The sequence below is a fragment of the Anastrepha obliqua genome, chromosome 6 (genome assembly GCF_027943255.1).
Source record: "Anastrepha obliqua isolate idAnaObli1 chromosome 6, idAnaObli1_1.0, whole genome shotgun sequence".
Taxonomy (NCBI): Eukaryota; Metazoa; Arthropoda; class Insecta; order Diptera; family Tephritidae; genus Anastrepha; species Anastrepha obliqua.
Window position 1 is genome coordinate 22,700,374 of NC_072897.1, and position 8,185 is coordinate 22,708,558.

Consider the following 8,185-nt stretch of genomic DNA (forward strand, 5'->3'; position numbering starts at 1 on the left):
ATGATGCGAAGACGATGGTTGGACAAAAAAAATTAAAAAATATCGATGAACTTTGGGAAGATGTACAGGAAGCATGGAACTCTATTCCTTTGGACAGGTGCCAAAAGTTAATAGAGAGTTTACCACGCAGGTGTGAAGAAGTTATACAGAATAACGGCTATTATACCAAATATTGATATGGTAAATAATAATAGTCAACAATCTTTTCTCATTTCTTACAAATATTTCATATTTTTTACAGAAATCAAAACTGCGCTAAGTCTTTGTCCAAATCCCACTATGACCAAATAAGAATTACTTCTATTTTATCATATTTTTTCTAGGGAAAACTGTCTACTTTAAGTTATTTTGTCTTATAATAAAGTGTTAAATATATTTAGTTAAAAAAACTGGATTTATTTTGGTTTCATATCATTTAATCGAGCATTATATTGAACTCTTTTTAAGTGCGCTAAACGTTTGACCATAGCTGTATGTCCCATGCTAATATACATATGTACATAAACATGCATACATACATAAACATGCATACATACATACAATTACGCGCAATTTTCATAACCTAATTACATACATATGTCCTATGCTAATATATGTATATAAACATGCATACATACAACTACGCGCAATTTTCATAAAAAAACCAAAAAGAACAAACATGCATACAAATCATATGGACATATCAAATGAACAAATCTGTTCTGTACGCAAGCAAATGAAAGCTAATGTAAACTACATTTTTTCACACTTGCGTATCACTCTCTTCCTCTCATTTCTCTCCGGCAGCCATATTAATTAACAGAACAGAGTTGTTCATTTGATATGTCCATATGATTTGTATGCATGTTTACAGATTTGTTCTTTTTGGTTTTTTTATAAAAATTGCGCGTAATTTAGGATTTATGTATGTAATTAAGTTATGAAAATTGCGCGAAATTTTATGTATGCATGTTTATATACATATATTAGCAAAGGACATATTTATTTTAGGTTTACATATATGAAAATTGCGCCAAATATTGAAAAGCTCTTATGATTGCTTGTAACCAATTGAACTTCAATGCGCACATTCTCATTATTTTATTTACATATTTATAAAAAACTTTTGAATTTAAAGGATCGGGTGTAGGATAATGCCGTATGGGTAATTTGAAGCCAAGTATAATGATTTATTTAATGAAACTTGGTTGAGATGTAAGGGAGTGGCTCATGAACAACTTTTATATCTTTCAATATTTACACGCATTTTAATACAATACACTTATAAATTGGTACAATATAATACGAATATGTATGTATTTTGTTCTAAATTTCACTTCAATTCATAAAATATATGGTCACAAACGCATTTTTACTGGTTTTTATACTTGTATTTAAAACAACAATATCCTTTCGCTAAATTACACAATTTTAACAATTAATTACTTGAAAACTATAAATCCCCGGAGGGTGCGGTTTCTTGTTTTATATATGTATATGATTATACTGAATATACCTCAATTTAAATTTTGTAAAAATTAAAATAAAAATTTTAATTAGGCTATGAGGATGTTCCACCGAACAAGTGGACCGAAAAAAAGAAAAAAAGGAGCTGATGTATCGAGAGCTGCGTGCCTAAGGATAAAGTATACTTTTTGCGTTTCCTAGGGACGAAGAGACCCGTAAGAATTGGGCCTTGGCTTGCAACGTGCAAGTGCCAAGCACTGACAGGGTTTTTATTTGCCAACGCCATTTTGAACCCACATTGGTTACAAAATATAAACTCTTGAAAGGGGTTTTTCCTTGCTTCAATTTAGAGCCAGTAAATAGAAGTCGCTCGCCTAGTGCTGGCTCTGATTGGGTTTGCCCGCCCGTCACTGCAACTTATTGTAGGGTAGTTAAGCAAGTAGAAGAAGATTTAACTCTGGAAGAGTTTGAGAAATATTCGATATTAGAGGAAAACAGGCAGGCTAGTTATAGCAATCAGATCTGCGTGGACTTAGAAACCACAACCACTCGCAAAAGGTTTGCTCAGTCTGCTCGCTATTATCAGAGCAACGCGGTCAAATTAAATAAACGTATTGAGGAGCTTGAAGAAGAAAATAATGCCTTAAAAATAAATATTCTGAGTTGTTGAAACGTGCAATAATTGCGGAGGAAAGTTGTAGCAACTTTTGCAAAAATGATCGTCAGTGCCAAAAAAGGTTGGTATAATGAGGACGAAAAGACATTGGCTCAAAATTTGAACTATATGTCCACTAAAGCAGGTTTTTGTTTACCACACAAATCATCGCTTTTGCGTTGGCGCCCCATCAGGTATGTTGTTCCAGGTTTCAATGCCAATGTCGTTAACAATTTAAGCAAAATTGCTAGCAAAATTTCCGGCACAGAACGCATATGCATTTTATTATTTGATGAAATTAGCATCAAGCCGGATCTTACTTATAATAAAAGTAGGGATATAATTGATGGGTTTGTGGACCATGGGGAAGGTCAACGTCAAAGCAGAATAGGGAACAAATGTTGTTTTTTTATGGTTAAAGGGTTGTGCTCTAAGTGGAAGTATGTATTTTCCTACTATATTTCCAAAAATGGTTTTAATGGTACAGAGCTACATCAAATTGTAATGAGTAACATTTTATTTTTCAGGGTTTTCTCCGTCTTTCAGATTTTTCTCTATCTTTCAGGTTTTCCTTTTATCTTATTTTTCAGGTAGCACCTGAGCCTAGATTTTTAAACCACTACAATTTTCACTTAATCACGACAATAATTTAATTCGACAGGATTTCCTTACAAAATCAATATATTCGTTCAGCTAAATCAAATGAATATCTGCATATGAAAAATCGTTCATATGAACGTGCAAAAGCAAACACGCATATACATAAATACATGCCTACAAACTTCCATAGGCATACATACATATGAGGCTGCGAGCACTTCCGACAGAAAAAATATTTCGATTTGCTATTGCTGTCGAGAATTGAGAACACATATGTATTTACATACATATATTGATGCATACAAATGTACGGAGCCGCGGCCACTCGCCTTGACAAAAATTCAAGATTTACCAAATATTGGCAAATAATTCAACGCGAAATATTCCAATATTGACTATTTTCGAATTGTCGAGAAAATTGGCATATGGGCGGCTCGTTTTATGAATGAAAGTACTTTGTTCGTAGAAATATGAGCTCGCACTTATCAATGAATTTGTTTTTTTGTGCTTTTTAATATTTGAAACTGTTCAGCGCCGTCGCGGGTAAATAATCATGGCGGCAACAGCTACGCCTATGAATGCATTTTGTTCTTGTAGTCGCTAGGCTTAGAATTTTAGTTTTGGAAGCATACACATGTGGAGGTATAAAGTAAGTATGTGCGGTTATATGTATGTATATACGAATATTCATTGTTTTGCTTAGAATAGAAACTTTTACGTACATATGTACATTGTCCCAACATATGTATTCATATATGCATATATACATACATATGTATATGTACGCGAATACCGTTTAGATGAGTTTTTTTAGCATATGTTAGGAATGTGTTTGTATACGTTTGTCTATTTGCTTTTGAATGTTTTATATGTAGATACATATGAGCTGTGTTTTGAGGCAGGTCAAGATTTTCTGCCCACATGAATATGGATGGTAGATGTTATATCTATTTAGAATATGAATATATACATACATATGGATATAAAAATTTAAAAAGGACACATATTGTTGAATAATAACCGTTGATGCAAATGAATGGTTTACAAAGCCAATTTTTTATGTGAATATTTTGAAATTATTTTGAAAATGCACTTAATATCATCACAATTTAGTTAATTACATACTTAAAATTTCACACTCATGCATGCATATACTTAGAATTAATTTATTTATCTCACAAGAAATAATGCATTTGCGCATGCAAAATGCCTACGGGAAATAAGCATGAAAAAGAAATGTGATTTTTGCATACATATGTATATTAGAAATATGTTTGCATACGTTTGTCTATTTGCTTTGAATTCTTTATATGTAGATGTGTATGAGAGGTGTATGAGCTGGGTTTTGAGGCAAGTCATGTGTTTTTCTGCCCACATGAATATGGATATTAATTCAACACTTTGCTGAATAATAAACCTTGATGTAAATGAATGGTTTACAAAGTTATTTTTTGTGTTATGATATTTGAATAATTTTGATAATAGACCTAAATTCAATACAATTTAGTCAATTAGATACCTAAAATTTCATATTCATGCATGCATATATGTACTTTGAATTACTATTATTATTATTTATTAGAGAAATATGAAATATAACACTAATTGATAGAGCACACTAGCTACTTACGCCTACGGTGCTATTGCGTTACTTAGAATTAATTTATTAATCTCACAAGAAATAATCTATTTGCGCATGCAAAATGCCGACGGCAAATAAGCATGAAAGAAAAATGTACAAGTCTGCTGTTATTTTCTTTTCCCTAACATCAAATCATGGCATTTTACATTTCAATGCAAACGCTATATTTATTTCTGTTGACTACGCTCCGCTATGTTGACTACGCTCCGCTATGTTAACTCTCTACTGTTAACTTCCTACCCTCGTTTTGATGTGTTTTGACATTTAACCTGCCCTAGGAAGTTAACAGTAGAGAGTTAACATAGCGGAGCGTAGTCAACATAGCGGAGCGTAGTCAACAGAAATAAATATAGCGTTTGCATTGAAATGTAAAATGCCATGATTTGATGTTAGGGAAAAGAAAATAACAGCAGACTTGTACATTTTTCTTTCATGCTTATTTACCGTCGGCATTTTGCATGCGCAAATGGATTATTTCTTGTGAGATGAATAAATCAATTCTAAGTAACGCAATATCACCGTAGGCCTAAGTAGCTAGAGTGCTCTATCAGTTAGTGTTAAATTTCATATTTCTCTAATAAATAATAATAATAATAATAATAATAATAATTCTAAGTATATGCATGCATGAATATGAAATTTTAAGTATCTAATTGACTAAATTGTTTTGAATTTAGGTCTATTATCAAAATTATTCAAATATCATAACACAAAAAATAACTTTGTAAACCATTCCATCTTCATGTGGCCATCCATATTCATGCAGGCAGAAAAAAACATGACTTGCCTCAAAACCCAGCTCATACACCTCTCATACACATCTGCATATAAAGAATTCAAAGCAAATAGACAAACGTATTTCTAATATACATATGTATGTATGTATGCAAAAATCACATTTCTTTTTCATGCTTATTTGCCGTCGGCATTTTGCATGCGCAAATGGATTATTTCTTGTGAGATGAATAAATTAATTCTAAGTATATGCATGCATGAATGTGAAATTTTAAGTATCTAATTAACTAAATTGTATTGATATTAAGTGCATTATCAAAATAATTTCAAAATATTCACATAAAAAATTGGTTTTGTAAACCATTCATTTGCATCAACGCTTATTATTCAACAATATGTGTCCTTTTTAAATTTTTATATCCATATGTATGTATGTACATATATTCATATACTAAATAGATATAACATCTACCATCCATATTCATGTGGGCAGAAAAAAATCTTGACCTGCCTCAAAACACAGCAAATAGACAAACGTTTGCAAACATATTCCTAACATATGCAAAAAAACTCATCTAAACGGTATTCGCGTACATATACATATGTATGTATGTATGCATATACATATAAATACATATGTTGGGACAATGTACATATGTACGTAAAAGTTTCTATTCTAAGCAAAACAATGAATATTCGTATATACATATAACCGCACATATGTACTTACTTTATGCCTCTACATGTGTATGCTTCCAAAACTAAAATTCTAAGCCTAGCGACTACAACAACAAAATGCATTCCTAGGCGTAGCTGTTGACGCCATGATTATTTACCCGCGACGGCGCTGAACAGTTTCAAATATTAAAAAGCACAACAAAAACAAATTCATTGATAAGTTCGAGCTCATATTTCTACGAAAAAAGTACTTTCATTCATAAAACGAGCCGCCCATATGCCAATTTTTTCGACCATTCGAAAATAGTCAATATTGGAATATTTCGCGTTGAATTATTTGCCAATATTTGGTAAATCTTGAATTTTTGTCAAGTCGAGTGGCCGCGGCTCCGTACATATGTATGCATCAATATATGTATGTAAATATGTGTTCTAAATTCTCGACAACAATAGCAAATCGAAATATTTTTTCTGTCGCAAGTGCTCGCAGCCTCATATGCATGTATGTCTATGAAAGTTTGTATGCATGTATTTATGTATATGCGTGTTTGCTTTTGCACGTCCATATGAACGATTTTTCATATGCAGATATTCATTTGATTTAGCTGAACGAATATATTGATATTGTAAGGAAATCCTGTCGAATTAAATTATTGGTATATGTTCATTTAAGTTCTTGTTACCAAATAAATATTATTATCCTTAAGAAAATTGAAACACTAGTTTTTTTAATCTCTATTTTTTATTTTTACCAACAAGTAAGTTAACTACTCATATATAGTTTATATATTTTACAATACTATAAATAGGTATTTATTGTACATTTCCTGAAATAAAAAAAATATATATAAAATTGTGAAACCACGAATTACGAAATTGTTCTTATATTATAACAATTTCTCACACGACTTCGATATTGACATCGATTAAGTCATATCAGATATCAATCGCGCTACTATGTACTGCACTTCGTGTGCTGTGGAATGAGTATTAATACCCTGACTAGCTCGGACCCGATAAAAGAAATTTTCTAGACAATCTTGGTTTAACTTTCCAAGGAAAATAAATTTTAAATTTTAATGCTGTTGAAAAAGTTCCTCGCACAATTCCAGCATCGATTTTATTGCAGTACGAAAGCCTTGGATACATTTAATAGTAGAATATGCACGCATATTGTAGACATTGAACTAAAGAACTCGAAGTAACTTAATAGTCTTTCAACTTTGCCCCTATCATCATTATGGATTTTTATGTATGTATTTACATATGCATATTATATTTGATAACTCGAAATCTTGATAGCTCGATTTTTTTTTGTGGCATGTCATAGTTCGAGTTATCGAAGTTCGACTGTATGTACTTAGAATTAATTTATTCATCTCACAAGAAATAATCCATTTGCGCATGCGAAATGCCTACGGGAAATAAGCATGAAAGAGAAATGTGATTTTTGCATACATATGTATGTATATTAGAAATATGTTTGCATACGTTTGTCTATTTGCTTTGAATTCTTTATATGCAGATGTGTATGAGAGGTGTATGAGCTGGGTTTTCAGGCAAGTCATGTGTTTTTCTGCCCATATGAATATGGATATTAAAGTGGTGCACAAGTCGACATATATGTGCTTTCAAGTCATTTGCTAAATTCACACAACAATGCAGTGTTTTGTTCTCAACTAACAGTAACAGGCAATAGCAGCTAGAGAGAAAACCAAATCATGCTTTTGCATGACTTGTTTCTCTCTCAGCATTGTCACTACACACATATTTCGGCAACATAGCAAGAAAAGCAATGACACTGAAAGGCAATGGAAAACAATTCAATTCAAACAAGTGAATTGTGTCAGATGTGGATTATTTACTTTCATGAATTCCTGATATTTTAAAATCAAATAGGCAGTTAATGTTTGGTATGATGGTTTTGTAGAATAAAAATTAAATTCTGATTAATATTTGAATGTAACTTACACTTTGCCTGCAAATATTCTTCTGCGCAGTTTATTGGATTTTAAATTTACTAAAAGCTGTCTTATTTCATAACTTCAGTAGCTTTAAAAATTATTCATCGAAAGTTGACCGTTATTTGTTAATATTCTCCCCTTAATACGCAAAAGTGCGCGGGGAACGAAGAAATGTGTATGTTTGCAATTTTCATACATCTCGAAGGTGTGCTAATACACACTACGTACATACATACATATGACACCAATTCACACATTGTACTTGATGTCTTTCGGCAAAGCTTGTATGAGAATGTTTTTCTACCATTGCCATGCAAGCATATAAGCAGCGTCGTGCAATTCGTGTACTGTCGATAGAGCCGAAGTAGTATTGCTTGTTGAGGACAATTTTTCTTCGTTGCTGTTCAAGTTGTGTGCCTACATTGCTTTTTGTCATCACAAACAGTGTCACATGCAATGTGTGAC